The sequence below is a fragment of the Salvelinus fontinalis genome, chromosome 7, assembly GCF_029448725.1.
Source record: "Salvelinus fontinalis isolate EN_2023a chromosome 7, ASM2944872v1, whole genome shotgun sequence".
NCBI lineage: Eukaryota > Metazoa > Chordata > Actinopteri > Salmoniformes > Salmonidae > Salvelinus > Salvelinus fontinalis.
The window spans coordinates 46,283,681-46,308,076 of NC_074671.1; the positions used below are offsets into that span (position 1 = coordinate 46,283,681).

Sequence of the window (24,396 nt, forward strand, 5' to 3'; positions counted from 1 at the left end):
TTCTTCATGCGAATGACGGGGATTTGGGCTTTGTCGGGTGTCTGAAGTAAATCCTTCGCGTCCGACTCGTTAAGGAAAATAAATTGTCCAGTATGAAGTGAGTAATCGCTGTCTTGATATCCGGAAGGTCTTTTCGGTCATAAGAGACGGTGGTAGAAATATTATGTACAAAATAAGTTACAAATAATGCGATAAAACACACACAATAGCACAATTGGTTAGGAGCCCGTAAAATGGCAGCCATCTCTGCCATCTCCTCTACACATTTTCCTCTCTGCCCCATTGCAAAATGTGTACAATTGCGGGGAAATAGCTTTAAAACAGAAACATTTTCTCTCCGGCTCATGGCAAAACGTGTGGAATAGCATGAAATTACCTATAAAACTGCACATGATTTTCTTTGCCCCATGGCAAAATGTGTAGAATTGCAGGAAGTTCGTTGTCTTCCTCCCCTCAAAACAATCTGCAGGCCACCCACCAACGAATTTCTGACTACGCTACTGCGTCATTCCAGTTTAATCTCAGACCACATGCCTTATAATTTTGATCATTTGTAGGACAAAAATAGAACAATATTTTGTTTAGTTTTTTATACATAATTCATTCAAATATATTAAATTTAGTCTCCAGTGTCCTCAAAAAAATATGCACGATGCCAATGACTGTGATTAAGGGATATGTTTGACTGGACATGGACGGAGCTATCTCATGTTACATCCGTTTTCAGCCCTCACCAAAAGGAAAAAACATACAATGAGACAAATCACAGTCCTACTAGTAGCAGGTATGATTAACACAGGAGTAGTAGTGAAACCAATGGGTAGTCCTACTACTCTGTACAGACCATTAATGTGTAATCCTAGGTGAAAAACTCCTCCCACCTCAAACTAATGTGCAATGAATACACATTAGATTTTCTCACGTGCATACAATTACCAGGTCACTGCGTAATGTTCTAGTTAACAGTAGCACAACATTACATATTTTAATCTACGCAAAACATTGAGTCACATACAGTACATGTTTACTGAAAATAACAAACATTCAATGTGACAGTGATCTTCTACCATTTTCCTTATTGAGCCTATCCCTCCCCCTTCCTGCATAGAGGGACACAATATTTCCCCAGCATTCACACAGGTGTTATAAAAAGAGTTAGTGGTTTGTTAAAACGATACCTCAACATACACATTAAAATTGTAGGTTTTTGTGCAGTTCTCAGTTACAGGAATGAGGAGAGGAAGAAGCAGCACAGAGGCTTGAGGGAGGAGCACCCCCACTATACAGCTCACATTGGTTCAGCCCAATCTCAGGCTTTGCAATACCACCAATTCTCAATGGAATACTGTCCCTTTGCCTCGCCCTCACCTCCCTCCCCATTTTGGGTCAGTTGCTGGTATATTTAACCCTTTGCTTACCCAGCTCCTCATTCCGATTCTGTATTGGAGATATCTAGTACAGAATACATCACTCAGACATTGTCAATACCATTTATTGTTATTTGTTCATAGATGTAGGCATGTTAGTGACGGCATACAGTTTCCCATTCCTCTTCTGATGTTGAGGTTTTTAGTCAAAACCCTCCTTCAGAAAGGAGTGATGAAATAGTGACATGAGGAATTAATACACAGTGAATAACGAATAACAATGAAGAGTACCGAGTCGATGTGCATGGGTACGAGGTAATTGAGGTAGCTATGGACATACAGGTAGGGGTAAAGTGACTAGGCAAAAAAATATATAATAGACAGTAGCAGCAGCATATGTGGTGAGTGTGAAAGTGTGTGTGTGTGAATGTATGTGTGGCGTCAGTATGCATGTGTGTGTGTGTGTGTGTGTGTGTGTGTGTGTGTGTGTGTGTGTGTGTGTGTGTGTGTGTGTGTGTGTGTGTGTGTGTGTGTGTGTGTGTTGTGGTGTCAGTGTAAGTATGTGTGAGTGTATGGGAAGGGTCCAGTGTGTGTGCATAGAGTCAATGCAAGAGTGTTAGTGCAAAAGCTAATCAATAGAGGTTGTCCGGGTAGCTATTTGATCTGCTATTTAACAGTCTTGTTTAGCAGTCATGGCTTGGGGGTAGAAGCTGTTCAGGGTCCTATTGGTTCCAGACTTGGTGCACTGATACTGCTTGTTAGTCGAGGTAATTGAGGTAATATGCACATGTAGGTAGAGGAAAAGGGACTATGCATGGATAATAAACAGAGAGTAGCAGCAGCGTAAACATGGGGGTGCAGGGGACAATGCAAATAGTCCCGGTAGCCATTTGATAAGCTGTTCAGGAGTCTTATGGCTTGGGGGAAGAAGCTATTAAGAAGCATTAGCAGAGAGAACAGTAGAACAGTCTATGGCTTGCGTGGCTGGAGTCTTTGACAATTTTTGGGCCTTCCTTTGACACCGCCTGGTGTAGAGGTCCTGGATGGCAGGGAGCTCGGCCCCAGTGGTGTACTGGGCGGTCCTTACCACCCTCTGTTTGTTGGGGCGGTGGATCTGTTGGGGCGGTCCAGGGTGCCTGGGACGATGGTGTTGACGTGAGCCATGACCAGCCTTTCAAAGCATTTCATGGCTATAGATTAGCTGCACCCTTATCCTACTCCTCCTCTGTTCCTCTGGTGATGTAGAGGTTAACACAGTCCCTGCAGCCCCCTCCACCACTCCCATTTCCCAGGCGCTCTCATTTGTTGACTTCTGTAACCGCAAAAGCCTTGGTCTCATGCATGTTAACATTAGAAGCCTCCTCCCTAAGTTTGTTTAATTCACTGCTTTAGCACACTCCGCCAACCCGGATGTCCTAGCCGTGTCTGAATCCTGGCTTAGGAAGGCCTGAAATTTCCATCCCTAACTATAACATTTCCCGACAAGATAGAACTGCCAAAGGGGGCGGAGTTGCAATCAACTGCAGAGATAGCCTGCAGAGTTCTGTCAGCAGTTAACCCACTGTTCCTAGGCCGTCATTGTAAATAAGAATGTGTTCTTAACTGACTTGCCTAGTTAAATAAAGGTAAAAATGTGAATTGATTGCCCCCCATCTATCTTCAGAGTTCGTACTGTTAGGTGACCTAAACTGGGACATGCTTAACAAGCCGTCCTACAATCTAAGCTAGATGCCCTCAATCTCACACAAATTATCAAGGAACCTATCGGGTACAACCCTAAATCCGTAACCATGGGCACCCTATTTGATACACCTCTGCTGTCTTCAACCAGGATCTCAGCGATCACTGCCTCATTGCTTACGTGCGTAATGGGTCCACGGTCAAACGACCACCCCTCATCACTGTCAAACGCTCCCTAAAACACTTCAGCGTGCAGGCCTTTGTAATCGACCTGGCCAGGGTATCTTGGAAGGATATTGACCTCAACCTGTCAGTAGAGGATGCCTGGTTGCTCTTTAAAAGTGCTTTCCTCACAATTTTTAAAAAAAACTAAGAACAGATATAGCCCTTGGTTCACCCCAGACTTGGCTGACCAGTACAAAAACATCCTGTGGCATTCTGCATTAGCATTGAATAGCCCCCGCGATATGCAACTTTTCAGGGAAGTCAGGAACCAATATACTCAGTCAGTTAGGAAAGCTAAGGCCAGCTTATTCAAACAGAAATTTGCATCCTGTTTGGGATGCTGAAAGTCCATGGAGAATAAGAGCACCTCCTCCCAGCTGCCCACTGCACTGAGGCTAGGAAACACTGTCACCACCGATAAATCCACAATAATCAATAATTTCAATAAGCATTTTTCTATAGCTGGCCATGCTTTCTACCTGGCTACCCCTACCCCGGCCAACAGCTCAGCACCCCCTGCAGCAACTTGCCCAACACCCCCCCCCCCCCCCGCTTCTCCTTCACCCAAATCCAGACAGCTGATGTTCTGAAAGAGCCGCAATATCTGGATCCCTACAAATCAGCTGGGCTTGACAATCTGGACCCTCTCTTTCTAAAATGATCTACCGAAATTGTTGCAACCCCTATTACTAGCCTTTTCAACCTCTCTTTCATATCGTTTGAGATCCCCAAAGATTGGAAAGCTGCTGCGGTCATCCCCCTCTTCAAAGGGGGAGTCACTCTAGACCCAAACTGTTATAGACCCTTATTTATCCTACCTTGCCTTTCTAAAATCTTCGAAAGCCAAGTTAACAAACAGATCACCAACCATTTTGAATCCCACCGTACCTTCTCCACTATGCAATCTGGTTTCCGAGCTGGTCATGGGTACACCTCAGCCACGCTCAAGGTCCTAAACAATATCATAACCGCCATCGATAAAAGACAGTACTTTGCAGCCGTCTTCATCGACCTGGCCAAGGCTTTCGACTCTGTCAATCACCGCATTCTTATTGGCAGACTCAATAGCCTTGGCTTCTCAAATGACTGCTTCGCCTGGTTCACCAACTACTTCTCAGATAGAGTTCAGTGTGTCAAATCTGTATACATCTGGCCCTTCTTTGGACACTGTGCTAACAAACCTCCAAACGAGCTTCAACACCATACAACACTCCTTCCATGGCCTCCAACTTCTTTTAAATGCAAGTAAAACCGAGTGCATGCTCTTCAACCGATCACTGCCCGCACCCGCCCGCCCGACTAGCATCACCACTCTGGATGGTTCTGACTGAGAATATGTGGACAACTACAAATACCTAGGTGTCTGGTTCGACTGTAAACTCTCTTTCCGGACTCACATTAAGCATAGCATCTCCAATCCAAAATAAAATCTAGAATTGGCTTCCTATTTCGCAACAAAGCCTCTTTCACTCATGCTGCCAAACATACCTTCGTAAAACTGACCATCCTACCGATCCATGACTTCGGCGATGTCATTTACAAAATAGCCTCCAACAGTCTACTCAGCAAACTGGATGCAGTCTATCACAGTGCCATTCGTTTTGTCACCAAAGCCCCATATACTACCCACCATTGCGACCTTTATGCTCTCGTTGGCTGGCCCTCACTACATATTCGTCGCAAACCCACTGGCTCCAGGTCATCTATAAGTCTTTGCTAGGTAAATCCCCGCCTTATCTCAGCTCACTGGTCACCATAGCAACATCCACCCGTAGCACGCGCTCCAGCAGGTATATTTCACCGGTCATCCCCAACGCCAACACTCCCTTTGGCCGCCTTTCCTTCTAGTTCTCTGCTGCCAATGACTGGAACAAATGCAAAAATCACTGAGCCGGAGTCTTATATCTCCCTCTCTAACTTTAAGCATCAGCTGTCAGAGCAGCTTACCGATCACTGTACCTGTACACAGCCAATCTGTAAATAGCACACCCAACTACCTCATCCCCACATGGGGCGGCAGGTAGCCTAGTGGTTAGAGCATTGGACTAGCAACCGCAAGGTTGTAAGATTGACTCCCCGAGCTGACAAAGTACAAATCTGTTGTTCTGCCCCTGAACAATGCAGTTAACCCACTGTTCCTAGGCTGTCATTGAAAGTAATAATTTGTTCTTAACTGATTTTCCTAGTTAAGTAGAGGTAAAAAAATATATATATTGATATTTATCCTCTTGCTCTTTTGCAAACCAGTATCTGTACTTGCACATCATCTGCACGTCTATCACTCCAGTGTTAATGCTAAATTGTAATTATTTTCGCTTCTATGGCCTATTTATTGCCTTACCTCTCTACTCTTCTACATTTGCACACACTGTACATAGATTTTTCTCATTTGTTATTGACTGTACGTCTGTTTATGTGTAACTCTGTGTTGTTGTTTTTGTCGCACTGCTTTGCTTTATCTTGGCCAGGTCGCAGTTGTAAATGAGAACTTGTTCTCAACTGGCCTACCTGGTTAGATGAAGGTGAAATAAAATAAAAATAAAAATGTGAGTGCTATGGGGCAATAGTCATTTAGGCAGGTTACCTTGGAATTCTTGGGCACAGAGACAATGCTGGTCTGCTTGAAACAAGTTGGTAGCAGCATGAAGCTGCATGTGCAACATAGTCAAGGCCAGTGAGGTGATTTGAAAGCTGAGGGTAAACTGACTACATACCTGTATGATAAAGATACCACTGTGCAGGTTGTCCAAATCACAAAACATATAACCACAAAATAATGGGGTTTTAGTGATGAACACAAAGTGCCTCAGGATTGATTTGTTAACCTGTCTGGCTGCCATCTATGTCTGTCAACCATAAACACCAAAATCCCACAGATCCACACACTCACTTTATGGGTCAGTTTATGTGGGTTGAAGCTGACTTTATTTACCTCCTACGTTTGGTGCTCATGGTTCATTGTTCCAAAACCAACACCTTCCTCCTGCTCTAGTCTCCACTATGGCCCCCCCCCCCCTCTTTCACACTGTGATCTCCTACCTCTGAGGCCAGGCATGAGGACAGATCCTGTCCTACCCAACCACCCACCTTTCTCTCTTTCCCTCACTCTCCCTTGCCCTCTTTCTATGTAGGTGCCTCTCCTATTCTCCCTCAGTCTGAATCGTCAATGTTTTATCCTACCCTCCCCTCTCGATGTGATTTTTCACCTGTGAAAGCGGGAGCAGTATGGTGCCTGTGCAGTCCTCTGCTGTGTGTGTGTGCGTGTGTGTGTGTGAGCAGGTCAGAGACTGGAAGGCTTACACGCCGAACGAGAGAGAGGGAGAGGAGGGGCGACCTGAATAGTGGGGGATAAAGAGCGAGTGGCAGAGAGGACGGAGACGGAGGGAGAAAGGGGTGTTTGTAAGGGTAGATGTCTGTGAGTGTGTGTGTGTGTGGGGGCTGTCTTGTTTGCAGCTTGTCAGCAATTGCTTGAGACAAGCTTCCCCTCCACCATGTGTGAAAGCTACTTGGCGTGAATGCCCGGACTGTACCAAGTGGCGGCGAGTCATGAGGGGGGAACTGCAAGAAAAACAGACCCACGCAGAGACAATAGGCCCCTGAAGTGTCCCCCCCCCCCCCCCCCCCCCCCGAGTTGCTTTGATGTTGTCCTAGTGTCTAGATGCTAGAGGGGACCAGGGCTTGCGAGGAAGAAGAAGTCTTTGTGTGCACTTTTTTCGCCAGCCAGGACAAAAGAGTGGGGAGTAAGAAGCCCAAAGAGAAGAAAAAACACCAAACAAATGAAAACCAAAGCGCTCTTCTAGATGTTTTGTGTCCGCGGTAGTGGGGAAGCGAGGGAAGGAGAGAGCGAGTGAGGAGGAGAAGAGAGCTGCAGTAGCACAGGTTGATTGGGTGAGTAGTCTCTGTGTGTGTTTCTTCAGCTTTGGTTGTTTTCTATTTCCAGGGGTTAGTTGTGTTTTGGGGTTAGTGGGGGTGGAGGCTGGAGTTGGGAAGCCACTGGGTGAATTGCATGGTGTTGGTGTACCTCCCATCAAAGTGTGAATCTGGATTTTTATTTACACCAGTGTTAATGTGGAGATTGTTTATATGAGGATAAATGCAATGCATTGAGCTGTGTGGTAAAGCCTGCTTAAAAGGCAGTGTGTGTGTGAGATTGCCAGTGTGGTTTGGAATGTGGGATTGATTAGTCTGTAAATGGGATAACCCCCCTATGATAGTCTGACCCTCTGTGTGTGAGACAGAGAGAGTAACGGCGGTGAGTGAGGAGGGTGTCTGAGATCTCCCCAGTCCCATGTGTGAGACAGAGGTGAGACAATGAGACCGCCCTCTCCGTGTCAGCTTTGTCACTTGTGGTTGTGGCTGAACACAGTGTTGGGGGAGTGTGTGGGGGGCAGGGTGGACCTATCTGCCCCTGAGGGGTTTTGGGGGTGGGGGGCTATGTCTGTCGAACCAAGTGAGCATGTGGGTAGCGGGCAGATTTCACACAACCAGCGGTTAGAGAAGAAAAAAAGCCTGCTGTGATTTTTGGTTCTCCATTCCCTCCTTTCTGTCTCTCTTCCCTTTCCATGTTATGATGCTTGTCCACAGCTGCATTGTATCTTGAGAATTAGATCTCTCCATCTTATATACAGAGTCTTTGTTAGGCCCTGGCAGTGAATGGCAGTTTGGGGAGTTAATAATTCTGAGATTGTCTGTCATATTCACTTGGTTAACACTCAACACACGATGCAAAGAGTGAACTGTGCACAACACTTGGGATTCAGCTGGTATTAAAACGGATACATAAGCATTAGAATTGTATACACAATTTCTTTGTGGAGGAAATATTGTTTGTTTGTTTGTTGCTATATTCCTTGACTATTCAACTCTAATTAATTTCAAAGAATGGTTCACTGTGACTTTAGTTCACCATAACTTTAGTTCACCAATGTGATTATATGGGCCACGGCATTTGTTTTTGTATTACTTGATCATTTCCATGCTCTCCCAATTCAGCAGTATATTTAATATGAGAGGTATTGCTGTCAGTCTTTGATATGATAGTTTTTCTTCAGTTTGGTCCTGAGTTAAAGGAAGTCCTCTCTGTCAAGTGGACATGATAGAATGAAGTGTGTTTGTTTCTTTATTTGGATCCCCATTCGTTTTTGCAGAAGCAGCATCTACTCTTCCTGGGGTCCACAATGAACACACAACATGAAAAGTAACAAAACCGATACACTGATAGACAAGGAAATTCACACACATTTAAAATTCAACAATATACAAACAATACGACAACGAAACGTTTGACCAACAATACAACAACAAAAAGAATGTGTGTGTTAGAGTACGTCTGTATGTCTGTGTGTTTGTATCCCCTCACAGTCCCGCCATTCCATGAGTTGTTTTTATCTGTGTTTTTTAAGGTGATTTTGCTGTTTGCGTGAGTGATTGGAGATGAAAGGGAGTTCCATGTGATCATGGCTCTGTATAAAACTGTGCGTTGTTGTTCATTTGTTTTGGAATTGGGGACTGGGGAGAGACCCCTGGGGATTTGAATGGATGTCTCAGCTGAATGTATTTAATTATGCAGACAATCTGTCATTTTCTTCACAGTGATATTTCTCATACAAACTAGGAGAAACAGTTCATCGCTGGTCAACCCTACACATCGATGCGGCTGCAGTGGAGTGGGTAGAGAGCTTCAAGTTCCTCGGTGTCCATATCACTAAGGACTTAAAATGGTCCACACACACGTGCATAGTCGCGAAGAAGGCGCGACAGCACCCCTTCCCCCTCAGGAGGTTGAAAAGGTTTGACATGGGCCTTCAAATCCTCAAAAAGCTGCACCATTGAGAACATCTTGACCTGCTGCATCACTGCTTGGTATGCTTAGTATGGCAACAGCAGCACCCTCGATCGCATGCCGCAACAGAGGAAGGTGCGGACAGTCCAGTAAATCACTGGGACCGAGCTCCCTGCCATCCAGGACCTCTATATCAGGTGGTGTGAAAGGTAGGCCCTGAAAATCAGTAAAGACTCCAGCCACCCAAGCCATAGACTGTTCTCTCCGTTTCCGCATGGCAAGCGGTACCGGCGCAACAACTCTGACACCAACAGGCACCTGAACAGCTTCTATCTCCAAGCCATAAGACTGCAAAATAGCTAACAAAATGGCTACACAGACTATCTGAGTTGACCCCTTTATTTTATTTTTGTACTGTCTCTATGCACACTCACAGGATTCTACACACTGACACTCCAACACACACACACACACACGCACGCACGCACGCACGCACGCGCGCACGCACACACACACGCACACACACACTCCAACACACACACACACACACACACACACACACACACACACACACACACACACACACACACACACACACACACACACACACACACACACACACACACACACACACACACACACTTTATTTTCTCACAAGCACAACATGCACACACATTTATACTGACTCTACACACACATGCACATACACTCACATACAATCATCATGTACACTGCTGCTACTATGTTTATCATATATCCTGATGCCTAGTCACCTTACCCTATAAATATCTACCTCTATCACTCCAGTATCCCTGCACATTGTAAATATAGTTTTGGAACTGACCCTGTATATTGCTTACTTACTTCTCGTGTTCTTCTTATTTCTTTTTTTATTTATTTCTACCTTATGTTATTTTTAGTATATTGATTACTACATTAGTGGGTTTAGAGCTAGCAAGAAAGGCATTTCACTGTACTTGATATTAAAACAGAAAACTTGAGAGGGGAGGAGAGGAGACATTCATTCTGTTCTACATTAATCCTGTCTGGGTCCTCAGACATCAGCTTCAAAGATATGGTAGTTCAGGGATTTACATTCACACTGTGGAGTCAGTGTTACAAAAGGCAGAGTTCACTTCCAGTTGATTCAAGCAAAGGAATCAAAAAACGAGAAGAAATTATCTTCCTGAGTGAACTGCCGTTTATACTGCACCTAACGCACCTAAATGTAAGTAAATGAGCACTGAATGAATGAGCGTGGGCAATCATGAGTGTTTTATTTGTGTAAGCTTTACCTAATAATGCATCAAAGGGTACTTGGATTTGCTGATAGAGTATATTTGTACCGCTGTGACACAGACACATTTTGTCTGTTCAAAACAAAAACCTTTCATAAGCGTATTTCTCTGGACGTTTTTCAGACTAGGAAAGGTGAATAGGTTGTGAGCATTTTTGTTAGGCGAAAAAGGCAGACTTGGCAACGTATGAATTTGCATATGACCTCGAGAATGCAACTTAAGTCTGTTTCTCTAAACAACAGGAAATAGCATTAAACTTAATTATACTGCTGTATAATCAGTAAAACATCATATTGAGTAATTAGGTAAAAGAAGAAAAGGCATGATGATTAAATGAGTTCTAGGGTTTAAAACGAGGAAATTCTATCGTTGAAAAGGATAGTTCACTGGGGAGCGTGCAACAGAATAAATGGGTTTATTCTTCACAGTTGTCAAATATCTAATGCATAAATTATGCCTACATTACAGCAACAGTTAATAATCCACTGCAAACATAAAAAAAGCATTTAGTTAGATGACAGTTTAGTTAATGCCAGGATGTGAGAATGAACGCTCGTAATTGTTTCATTATGTCCGGGGTTCCGTAGCAAATTTTTGGTCACCAGAAATAACTTTAGAAAGAGAATGTGGACTGGGGACTTGCCTTGTGGGACATGGTGATTCTAGGAGGTTCATTTGGAGGTGTCCATCAGGCTGTGTATTCAGGGGGGGGGGGGGGGGGCGGGGGGGGGGGGTACAGCACTCCAAAGACAGTTGAATCTGGAGACCAGAGTGAATCATATCAAAGTTATAATTGAGCATACTACACACCCTCTTTGGCATAATCACCCCACCTTTTTGTGTCCTGATTCCGGTTTGTGTATTAAGCTAGCGCTGGCTATTGGAGAGGTGGGTAGTAAGAAAGAGTCTGTGTAAGTCCTGCAGCACAGCACAGCCTGGCCTCAGGGGCCCATCCCCCATCAACAGGCTCTGTAATCAACATGGATTTCTGCCCAAAGTGGTGACAAATTTACCGGTGCTATAGCTAAGCAATTTCAAGGAAAAACGAGCAGAGGATCCAATAATTGAAGGATCAATGGTCGTCGTTCAGGAGAGAGAGGGAGGAGCTCTGCTGGCTGGGCAGACAGCAATCTGGCCTCAGCTCCCTACTCTGAGTGAGTGAGTGAGTGAGTGAGTGAGAGAGTGAGAGAGTGAGAGAGTGAGAGAGTGAGAGAGTGAGAGAGTGAGAGAGTGAGAGAGTGAGAGAGTGAGAGAGTGAGAGAGTGAGAGAGTGAGAGAGTGAGAGAGTGAGAGAGAGAGAGAGATATCAGCACAGGGTTAGAAGTATAGGTGGTAGATGAGTGTCTGGACCATTTTGCTTAGTTCACGCCGATGGTTAGATTGTTTCCCAGTCTCTCTCTGCTTGATGACTTCCCCATGTGTTCCAGCCAGTCAGTCTGCTGAGCTCATTCAGCTGCATGGCTCCACAGAGTGCAGAGTATAGGGGCTGTCCAGACAGCCCAAGTCCTCTCTACAAAGACCAGAAGTCCCTGAAATTTACCTAAGCCCCTGTCTTGGGGGAAAAACTTCCCTCAAGTACTGCTACTGAGAAATGCCTAAGGACGCTTGAGCCAGAATTAAACCAATTGTAAATGAAGGCTAAACCACGCTGCATGTTGACTGAGAATGTTTATGCTGGATTTTAAGGGCAGCTGAGGCTTTGTATCAATATCCAATGGCGATATCCACAAAAGAATCAGCTTGCGCTGCTGTGTCGTTTGACAACATTTAGCACCTCCGATACAGTGTTTAACATTCGGAGTGAATCTCCAGGGCGGTTTTCTTCATAAGCTATCTGGGTCTGTGTTGAGGACTGTGTCTACTCTATAGAGTCGCTACCTTCCTCAAGTGTCAAACCGACATTAAGTTGAGTAGGCCTATTTTCAGAGCTCTTCAGCGTGATATCACCGATGCTAGCTAAACAATAGCACACGACACTTGATTGAACTCCCCGGCTTCACTTCATCTCTATCAAGCACGTTACAGCACACAAAGCATGTGCATGTTCAAGAGGCCCTTCACACCTGGGTGGGCTCTACAAAAGTACTCAGAGCAGATGGGAGATAATGCAGAGGGAACACACGTTAGCGATTGCATTAGCATTAGCGCATAGCATTAGCAGTGCTGTCGTCTCAGTTAGGGATGTGGCGGTCACAAAATTTCGTCAGCCAGTAATTGTCAAGCAAATAACTGTTGATCTCACGGTAATTGACCGTTAATTAACATAAACACATTTACAGAAGAGCATACTCTGAGTTGTCCTTATGTTAGGCCCTGATCTGGCTATGCCATGTGGTTGTGGGCTACAGTAGTTCATTAAGCAGACAAGATTTGCTTAAAATTTAGCACATGCGGCTATTCAGCGATGAGCGGTTAACAAAGAAGTAGGTATTCCTATATGCTTAATTTAGAGTTATTAATGTAACTTTAGCTGTTCTACAAATGTTGGGCTATATGTTTTGATTTTTAATACATTGTAAGGTTGCATGATGCGACTCCAATGATGATTTCAGAAAAATCGCTTGAATGGCATGAGCTCTGCTTTGTTTTTTTGCGCAGGCTGTACACACTACATCAGTCCTCATTCACAATTTGACAAGCACTTGATAATGCCTGGAATTTCACTGCGGCATCCCCTTGCACCCTAAAAAAATCCATGCCTTTAGCGGGCAGTGCCCTTCGGGTCTTTCTCACAGGCTACAAGTGAAGACAGACACATCCAGGACGCAACTGCGCCTCATCCAATTCAGGGGAGCATATTGAAAATATTGGAAGAACTGTCCACATTTACTTTTCGTCAGCCAACAATATGAGTAGGCCTAAAGAACTTCAAAAGCACTAGCCTATGTCAATCTACTATCCCCCATAGTACAAAGGTCGACCTATTCTATACTGTGCGAGAAATAAATATTCCAAACATAGTCTGGGACAGTTGTGGGATGCGATAGATCCCAAATTAATACAACCACTAGCATTAAAAACACTTTTTTACGGAATGTGGCTGACGCAACAGATCAGAACGTTTCGCTTAAAATGTTGATAAACTATTAGGCTACTTCTTCACATTATAAGCGCAGCAATGCACACATGGTAGTAGGCTATAAGCGTGAATGTTCCATTAGCGGGAAAACACCATTATCAAAAGTGACCGCAAATGCAATTATGCATGTAATCCTTTTATTAGAAAGGTTCATTTTTATGGTGAAAATGATCTTCCCCAAACTTGAAACTCACGTGCTGCTTATGTATGCCAGTCAGTGGTGGAAAAAGTACCCAAATGTCATACTTGAGTAAAATGAAAGATACCTTAATAGAAAAGGACTTAAATAAAAGTGAAAGTCACCCAGTAAAATACTACTTGAGTAAAAGTCTAAAAGTATTTGGTTTTGAATATACTTAAGTATCAAACGTAAATGTAAATGCTAAAATATACTTAAGTATCAAAAGTAAAAGTATAAATCATTTCAAAATCCTTATAGTATTAAGCAAGTCAGACGGACACATTTTCTAGTTTTTTATTTATCCAACACTCAGACATTCATTACAAACGAAGCATGTGTTTAGTGAGTCCGCCATATCAGATGCAGTAGGGATGACCAGGGATGCTCTCTTGAGATGTGAGTAAATTAGACAATTTCCATGTCCTGCTAAGCATTCAAAATGTAACGAATACCTTTGGGTGTCAGGGAAAATGTATGGAGTAAAAAGTACATCATTTTCTTGAGGAATGTAGTATATAAATAGTAGAGTACAGATACCCCCAAAAACTGCTTAAGTAGTACTTAGTAAAGTATTAAAGTACTTTACACCACTGATGCCAGTTAGGCTCTACACCCCTTGTAAAGTGTATTAATGTGCTTAATTTTAAGAAGTTCTTTGGCCACTTCAGTTATGATACAAACATTATTAAAACATATAGGCCTATGGGCCAGGCTACATGAGGTGTTCGACTATGATTTGAAAAAGTCACAAAAAAATGGCGATGTTTCTTATGCTGGGCATCAATCACAAGTGATAATATATAATTCACAAGTGATAGGCCAATATTGTTACCTATCAGACTATTTTTCATTTAATCTTACCTTTACATATACTTAATAATATATGTGTGAAATGTGTTTTGATTTAGAATGGACCATTATCATGCACCTGTCTCCAACCAGGGTCAGCGGGAAAAAATACATGTCAACTATACACTTAAATAGCGAATGGAGGGCGCTTTCCCCCGTGGTTTATTTTCATGCCAGCCAGGTAGGCTATACTCCTGTTGTTAAGATAAACAATGTGCCTAATATGAGGAAAGTTGAGAAATAAATATACTAGGCCTAGCCTATAGATAGCTGATCCTGCTATTTTTAGTAGAGGCCACTGCTCTGTTTTCTCTCACAATTGCATAGCCTATTGAAATGTTGCACAAAATGAGCTCATGGGCTCTTATGAAGTGTTTGATTCTTTTATCAAATAGATTTGCATTGATGTCGGAGTGATTAGAGGGACAACAGAGTGCTGAGTACCAGGCAGTTAGTAAGTTTGGTAGGCTACTAGCAACCATCAGCAGCATCAGAGCTTGGAGAAGCCTAATTACTGGCAACGGTCACATGGAATTTGACTGCCTTCATGACTCGTGGCGGTAATATGGTTATTACCTAGTCTCAGTTCTCGTTAGAGAGGCATTGATCTTGTGTTGCTTCTCCCTGTAGCTTGTTTGTTGTCGTCAATGTTCTCTCATGGTTCTGCTCAATGCCAAGATGCCAGCAGATGAGGGAAATCTAATTTGGGAGAGAGTTCTCTCCATGATGGAACACAGCTGTAGAAAACCTTGCTGTAGCCTCCTGCTTCGTACACATCAGGGTCGTGTTCATTGGGCACCGAACAGAAGAAACTAAAACAAAGAGGGACTACCTGGACTTGGTCCAGTAAGAAACAATCATTAGCATTTTCTGTTACGTGCCCTAATGAACTCAACCCAGATGGGTGATGATCAAGGAAAGAGACATTGACCACCTCTGTGAGTATGTACAGCACATTAGATCACAACTCGGGCTATGGATTGACCTTGGCTTTCCCATGTAACACTACAATAGGATAGCATGCTAGATCTCTGCAGCTAACTGCTAGCTGCTAACTGCTATTCATTCCTTTACACTTGTGTGTATAAGGTAGTTGTTGTGAAATTGTTAGGTTAGATTACTTGTCATAAGGTGAATGCACCAATTTGTAAGTCGCTCTGGATAAGAGTGTCTGCTAAATGACTTAAATGTAAATGTAAATTACTTGTTAGATGTTACTGCATGGTTGGAACTAGAAGCACAAGCATTTCGCTACACTATGCTAACCATGTGTGTGTGACAAATAACATTTGATATGATTTGAACTTGAATTTGAGCAGTGACAAGGCAGGACAGTAACAGGGTCGTCTTCTCTTAGACACATTTGTGCACTTCTAGAAATGGCGCTGTTGTTCAGTGGCTGGAATGTTTCACAACTTTTCCAAGGCTGACCTGATATAGCTGGAACAAATGACGGCGCTACTCTGGCGGTTGGCCTGTAATGCTGATATATTTGCGTTTGCTGTTAGCGCTCCATGATATCAGCACAGACCACAATTGTAAGTGAAAACTTGTTCTCAACTTGCCTACCTGGTTAAATAAAGGTGAAATAAAAAAATTAAATAAAAAAGACCTGCACTTAAGCTTCAATTAATGGACTCAGCATGGGTGAGGAATCAGCTTCCCCAGCGTATTAGACAAACGTACACACACACACACACACACACACACACACACACACACACACACACACACACACACACACACACACACACACACACACACACACACACACACACACACACACACACACACACACACACACACACACACACACACACACACACACTCATGGGTACACACATGCCTATACAAAGACTTACACAGTGAAAGGTTGGTGCTGTTTCTTCTATGTCAGTGCCACTTCGTTCCTAGAACCCCTCTGGTTCGCCACGGTCACATGGAAATAATACCTGCCCCTTTGCTTTGGGATCATTATTACTCTATTTTCATAATTTACTGTGTCTGTATGTTGGATCTGGTTCCCATTTCCCCAGGATTTATGCTGCTCTATTACATTCCTCTCTCTTTAATGCACTTGCACAGAGCCACAGGAGAATTTGATACGCTTCGCATTTGGGAAATCTGAGACAGAGAGAGTGAGACAGAGAGAGACGGAGAGAGAGAGATATTGAAAGAGAGAGGGGGGAGATAGGAAAAAAGAGGGTCTGAAAAGAAAAATGAAATGTTTTTATTTTTATTTTTAGAATTTATTTCACCTTTATTTAACCAGGTAGGCCAGTTGAGAACAAGTTCTCATTTACAAAAATAATGACAAAGGATCATAATATTGAATTCCTGTGTGTAGGTCAGGTTCCTGGTTTAGTGCTTTTGTGGTGCCCTAGCCTCCTGATTGGGCAGAGGTTAAACCAGATCATTGGCTGCTGGTCTTCGGTCCATGGTGGTGGCAGTAGTGGTGGTGTGGGATAGTAGGCATCAGGGAGGAGGGTGAGTCATCAGGGAGCCCAGCGCTCACAATATACAAGCAGCAAAAAGGACTGGAGAAAGGGAGGGAGGGAAGGAGGGGGAGAGAAGGGAGGGGGCTGTGATGAATTCAAAGCAGTCTTGCTTGACTTGTGGTGTTTATTGGTCCATGGAAGCTTCTGGAAGTATGCTAATGACTCTTATCCTGTGTGTGTGTTTGAGAGAGAGAGAGAGAGAAAGATAGAGGCAATGAGCGACTTTCCCCAACATCTCTCGCTGTCTGTCAAAGACACACACACACACACACACACACACACACACACACACACACACACACACACACACACACACACACACACACACACACACACACACACACACACACACACACACACACACACACACACACACACAGAGAGAGAGAGACAGAGAGGCACAAGTGGAAAAGGGCAGGAAGGTAATCTGAATATGGAAAAAACAACATACTTACCGTGACATGTAGAAAGAGGGAGAGAGAGGAGGGGGGGGGGGGGTGTTCCTGGACAGCATGTGCTTCTGTAGGTGCAACGAAACTCCAAAATAAATGGAGACATTTGCCATAACGGTAAAAAGAGTATAGCGTAGAGGGAGAGGATCAGGATCATCAAACTGCTGAGACCCTTTCCAATCTCATATGATAACCAATGTTAGAGCCGATTCAGATAGATTCAGCTGATTAATGGCCCTGTTCATGTCCAGAGCCCACTTTATTGATTATTTTGGAAGCGTAAACGACTGGGTTCGACTGGGTCTCCTACGTGCCTCAAAACTGCGAGCCTGCTGAGCTAAACGCTATCAGAACCCTATAGCTGAGCCCTTTAAAACCACTGACAATTGGCCATCTCTTCTCACAGATCTGCTAGGACACAGCTCAGTCACGGATAATAATGTAATAATCCTTTGAGTCACTGGATCGCCACGCCTTCCTCAAGGACAAGGGCTTTTCATTCAGACATAGAGCAAGTTATATACACTCCTAAACAACACATCATCTCCCATGGCAACAGGTGCATTTCTCAGTGTCACAGGTAGTGTGTGTGTGTCAACATCACAGGTAGAGTTCTTTTGTGCTGCTCAGGCACAGCAAAGGTCACCTCGTAGTCTCTGTGAGGAGCCACTGGAGCCACACATTCTGCCTGTTACTTTGTACCTGTCGGAACAGTTAGCATTGTTTTTTACACCTCTCTCACACATTGCAGCCCCTTCACCGTGCTCTCAGCACTTATCTCAACCTCAAATACCAATACAATATAACCTTATACTGTACAGAGTATACTACTATCAAGGCAGGGCAATTAAAATCATACCGATCTTGAATGCCCTACCTTTTTTTCTACACAGCCATTTTTCTCTGCTGCTGTGAACGATAAGCAATGTGGTATGTTCCATCCTATTCCTATCTCAAGGCTCCTATACACTCATGCAAACCATACAGGCATACACAACTCTCCAATATGGATTTACTGTATAAGGGGGTGTATTGTCAGTTTTGCCTCCGGGGCAAGATTCATGACAACAAATATCAACCTGCTTGGGTGGATGACAAGCTGATCTTGTGTCAGCGAGTGTCCCCGTGTGCATGAGCATCGTGTGCATGATCATCTCTTGTATTTGCAGTGGGAACGTCTTGTTGAAATGTGGTGTTTGCGTGTGTATGTTGTGCATGTGCTGGGTGTCTGTCTGTTTGTGTATGCGTGCTGTGGTGCAGAGCAGTAATGCTTCTGCTCAGCGTAGCAGATCACACTAGCATCTGCGCAGCTGTGCCGGTGACGGCTCCTCCGAGAGCACGGGGAACGGGCACAGCTGTGCATCTCTTTCTCTCGTTCTCTCTCCTGCTGTCTTTCTCTTTCTAACTCTCTCTTTCTCTTCCAATCCCTCTCTTTCTTTTTTTCTCTTCTTCTCTCTCTCTCTATCTCTTTGCTATCACCCTTCCTCCCCTTTTCTCTCCCGTCGATCCTCTGTGTCTCTATTTCTCTCCCTCCCCTCTGTCACTCTCTTTCTCCCTCCCCTCTCTCACTCTCTCTCGCTGTCTGCTATCTTTCTTCTGTCTCTCTCTCTCCCTCCCTTCCTCTGCCCCTCCTCCCTTCCTCCACCTCTCTTCTTTCTGGTAAATTCCGCCTGACTTTCGGTAACTCAATCGTGGTTCCACCAAGGGCTTGTTGGACTGTGTCCCCATGGTAGCCCTCATCAAAAAGCAGAGAGTGATATGTCAGATGTTCACCCATCAAACCCACATACTACTGGTCCCATAGGTTAGCACAGGCCAGCTCTCACCACACCTCCATACAAGGGATTTGGGCTCTCGACTCAACTTCCTGTGTTTACTTGGCCCATGGCCTTGTGGGACCCTGGCCTTTGGAGCTGCTCCTTAGTTAATATGTGAAATAAGCTTGAACTATTCACTCTTTGGATGAGCTCCGTATTCCACCACTTTGTTGTACTTTGAGGAGGAGGTAGACTATGAAATGAGAAAGTTCAGATTCAGAACAAAGCAAATGGAGAATAACTTCAATCTAATAACTTCAAATAAATTCAATCTAGCCTGAAGAACAGGGCCAGTTTCCCGTACACAGATGATGTAAAACTAGTTCTCGACTAAAAAGCTATTTCAATAGAGATTCTACATGGAACATCATTTTCAATCCAGGACTAGTCTTAATCTCGGTCCAGAGTTAGGAGGCCATTTTACCTGATTTATTTACTCTATAAGAAGGTGATTGGACCAAAGAAAAGGCTGTGTTAGTAGTTCAGACCCAGACTCTTCATGGTGGTGAGATGTTTATTTATTATATTTTTTATTTCACCTTTATTTAACCAGGTAGGCTAGTTGAGAACAAGTTCTCATTTACAACTGTGACCTGGCCAAGATAGGGCAAAGCAGTGCCTCAAAAACAACAACACAGAGTTACACAAACAAATGTACAATCAATAACACAATAGAAAAAAAAAACAGAAAAATCTATGTACAGTGTGTGCAAATGTAGAAGAGTAGGGAGGTAGGCAATAAATTGGCCATAGAGGTGAAATAATTACAATTTAGCATCAATACTGGAGTGATAGATGTCCAGATGATGATGCGCAAGTAGAGATACTGAGGTGCAAAGGAGCAAGAGGGTAAGTAATAATATGGGGATGAGGTAGTTGGGTGTGCTATTTACAGATTGGCTGTGTACAGGTACAGTGATCGGTAAGCTGCTCTAATAGCTGATGCTTAAAGTTAGTGAGGGAGATATAAGAATCCAGCTCAGTGATTTTTGCAATTCGTTCCAGTCATTAGCAGCAGAGAACTGGAAGTAAAGGTGGCCAAAGGAAGTGTTGGCTTTGGGGATGACCAGTGAAATATACCTGCTGGAGCACGTGCTACGGGTGGATGTTGCTATGGTGACCAGTGAGCTGAGATAAGGCGGGGCTTTACCTAGCAAAGACTTATAGATGACTTGGAGCCAGTGGGTTTGGCGACGAATATGTAGTGAGGGCCAGCCAACGAGAGCATACAGGTCGCAGTGGTGGGTAGTATATGGGGTGACAAAACGGATGGCACTGTGATAGACTGCATCCAGTTTGCTGAGTAGAGTGTTGGGGGCTATTGTGTAAATGACATCGCTGAAGTCAAGGATCAGTAAGATAGTCAGTTTTATGAGGGTATGTGTGACAGCATGAGTGAAAGAGGCTTTGTTGCAAAATATGAAGCCGATTCTAGATTTAACATTGGATTGGCGATGCTTAATGTGAGTCTGGAAAGAGAGTTTACAGTCTAACCAGACACCTAGGTATTTATAGTTGTTCACATATTCTAGGTCACAACCATCCAGAGTGGTGATGCTAGTTGGGAGGGAGTGTGCGGGCAGCAATCGGTTGAAGAGCATGCACTTAGTTTTACTAGCATTTAAAAGCAGTTGGAGGCCACGGAAGGAGTGTTGTATGGCATTGAAGCTCGTTTGGAGGTTTGTTAGCACAGTGTCCAAAGAAGGGCCAGATGTATACAGAATGGTGTCGTCTGCGTAGAGGTGGATCATAGAATCACCAGCAGCAAGTGCGACATCATTGATGTATACAGAGAAAAGAGTCGGCCCAAGAATTGAACCCTGTGGCACCCCCATTGAGACTGCCAGAGGGCTGGACAACAGGCCCTCCGATTTGACACATTGAACTCTATCTGAGAAGTAGTTGGTGAACCAGGCGAGGTAGAAAGCCTTGGCCAGGTTGATGAAGACGGTTGCACAGTACTGTCTTTTATCGATGGCGGTTATGATATCGTTTAGGACCTTGAGCGTGGCTGAGGTGCACCCATGAACAGCTTGGAAACCAGATTGCATAGTGGAGAAGGTACGGTGGGATTCAAAATGGTTGGTGATCTGTTTGTTAACTTGGCTTTTGAAGGTTTTAGAAAGGCAGGGCAGGATGGATATAGGTCTATAACAGTTTGGGTCTAGAGTGTCTCCCCTTTGAAGAGGGGGATGACCGTGGCAGCTTTCCAATCTTTGGGGATCTCAGACGATACGAAAGAGAGGTTGAATAGGCTAGTAATAGGGGTTGCAACAATTTCGGCTGATTATTTTAGAAAGAGAATTAGCGAATTAGATGTGTGGGTGGCCTGCTCTTGTTTTCAGAGCTAGTAGCATAGCAGTGTATCACTTGAGGGTTTTTCAAAGGAAGGACAAGAGCTATTCTATTCTCAAGAAGATAGGGGCAGTTATGCTGTGTTTATCACGCTTTTAAGAGGTATTTTATGCATATTGCCTAGTAGTTGGGGTAAAACTTCTGTCTTTACAGCGAAACTATCAAGCCATCAAGGCGAGACCCAGATGCAGACACAGGAGGTAGATGTTTGGAGTCTTACAATGTTTAGTAATCCAAAGGGGTAGGCAAGAGAATGGCCGTTGACAGGCAAAAAGATCAAAACCAGATCATAGTCCAGGAGGTACAGAGTGGCAGACAAGCTCGTGGTCAAGGCAGGCAGAATGGTCAGGCAGGCGGGTACAAAGTCCAGAAACAGGCAAAGGTCAAAACCGGGAGGACTAGAAAAAGGAGAATAGCAAAAGGAGTACTGGGAAAACACGCTGGTTTACTTGACTAAACATACAGACGAACTGGTACAGCGAGACAGGGAACACAGGGATAAATACACTGGGGAAAATAAGCGACACCTGGAGGGGGTGGAGACAATCACAGGAACTGGTGAAACAGATCAGGGCATGACAGAAACAGAATGCAGGCCAAGGTGTGTTGAGAGTATTAGTAGTTCTGACGATCAGTAATTTAGAGTTGTGTTTATGCTAAATAAGCTAAACCAGATCTATAATTGGTTAAAATTCTACCGAAACCTAACGCTGAAAATTCGAGATGATGTGACACACAACTGAAATCCCATTGAAAACCCAGAGAGCTCATTTCGCCAGAAGCCAATATTGTGTTCGACCTGGTGTGATTACCCCTCCCAAAAACCCTCCCTGTAGCCCTTGCCATTGTCCGTAATATTTGCATAATTTCTATCAAGGTTTCATTCCTCTCCCTGCAGGACACATACTCACAAACACACACACGCCACAAGCTAGCTAGCTAAATAAAGTAAGACAAAACGTTTTTTGAAACCTTTTCAGCACCGGATGGCAGTACGATCAATAGTGTTTCCACTCTAGGTAAACTACGCTCAGAGCTGCAGCAGGATTGGACTGTCAGCACAGGGCGTCACAGAGGACTGCTGGGTATGTGCCTCTTCTTCTCTCTCTCCCTATGTCTCCCTCTGCCCCCCTCTCCTTGTCTCCCTCTGCCCCCCTCTCCTTGTCTCCCTCTGCCCCCCTCTCCTTGTCTCCCTCTGCCTCCCTCCCAGCAGCTCTGTTGTTTTTTTTCTAGCTCAAACAATAAGCAGCCACACCAGCCAGGGTAAATTATTTCTGTCTGTGTAGACAACCTCGACAATTTCTCAAAGTATTCAACAACAAAAAAGGGTTCCTTGCACTGTAAAGTGTGGTTCCATGTAAATGTATGTGCTCATGATTATATGTATTGATGGTGATAGTGATCAGCGTTAATTTACATTTTCTGTTGAGAAACATACAACAACAAAAAAAATCTGTTGCGTGCCCTGATGAACACAGCCCTGGTGTGAATGGACACAAGCTCCCCTCAACATTGTTCTCTTTGTGCCCCAATAAGTCGATGAGGTTTGTGAAATAGATCATTAGTGGAGACAGTACTTGTCTGTACACTCTGACTGACACAGGAGTGCATGCATGTGCTAATCACGCTAACTGGGCTGTGTTCCCTACAAGCCAAAGCGCCAATGTTGTTTTTCAAATGCAGCCCCATTCTGGCCTGAGGCTTTCCATGGGCTAAAACCTTATTGGTTTACTGGAACATTGAGTAAAGAGGACCCTTGGCCCTTTTGTTAGCGGGTTAGCTGTTAGCTACGTTAGCTTTGTGTTTTTTTTCTGCATCTAATTCATATCCAGACTCTTTGTCCTTTCTTTACAGCTATGTAAAATGTGTCAAAACTTGCATCAGAAACACCCAGGAAATAACACTTGCACAGTCACAGATCTACTGCTAGGGTGTTCGCTATATGATGATGAGGCATTTGCAATGCTTTCATCTTCGTAGAGATAAATGGCAGTGTGGACACGGACGCGGACAGAGACAGGGTCTGGTGTCTATCGCCCAGACGGAGACCCTCTGTGTCGGAGGGTCGCCATGGTGACGGCCAGGCCCCATCCCAGATGGGGTCCATGTTACAGACACAAAACCCCCTCCTCCTCGTCCCCCTACTCATCCCCATGCAGCGAGCAGACGTGCCACTGCTGCTCCACAGCTCTGGGCCCGTTTGTGTGGCCGCTGTGTGGTGGCAGCAGGCAGGCATAGGGGACTCAACCCAGGACCTGAGTCAGCCTGCCACCCCCTCAGGGTATAGGTCAGCTCTGGTGAAGTGGCCCACGGGGAGGGGAGGAGAGGTGAGAGAGTGTGACGTGACTGGCTGGGAGTCTGCATGGGACTCTCTCTCTCTCGATTCAATTCAATTTAAGGAGCTTTTTTTGGCATGGGAAACATATGTTTACATTGCCAAAGCAAGTGGAATAGATAATAAACAAAAGTGAAATAAACAATAAAAAATGAACAGTAAACATTTCACTCACAAAAGTTCCAAATGAATAAAGACATTTCAAATGTCATATTATGTCTATATACTGTACGGTGTTGTAATGATGTACAAATAGTTCAAGTACAAAAGGGAAAATAAATCACTATAAATATAGGTTGTATTTAGAACGGTGTTTGTTCTTCACTAGTTGCCCTTTTCTTGTACCAACAGGTCACAAATCTTGCTGCTGTGATCGCGCACTGGTATTTCACCCAATAGAGTTGATCAAAAATGGATTTGTTTCCAAATTATTTGTGGGTCTGTGTAATCTGAGGGAAATATGTGTCTCTAATATGTT

The 24,396-nt window shown here is 44.1% G+C and overlaps 1 protein-coding gene across 6 annotated transcripts in view; it reads left to right on the forward strand.

Annotated features, from left to right (window-relative positions):
* The first annotated feature begins 6,895 nt into the window (after nucleotides 1-6,895).
* Nucleotides 6,896-24,396, forward strand: part of LOC129859533 (B-cell CLL/lymphoma 9 protein-like) — a 100,961-nt gene continuing 83,460 nt past the window's right edge. For 5 of the 6 annotated variants that reach the window (XM_055929403.1, XM_055929409.1, XM_055929405.1 and 2 more), the window contains exon 1: nucleotides 6,896-7,160. The gene's annotated coding sequence lies outside the window, so the exon portion shown is untranslated. Of the gene's footprint in view, nucleotides 7,161-8,864; nucleotides 9,264-24,396 lie in introns of all 6 variants that reach the window. The other variant, XM_055929407.1, reaches the window with a different exon arrangement.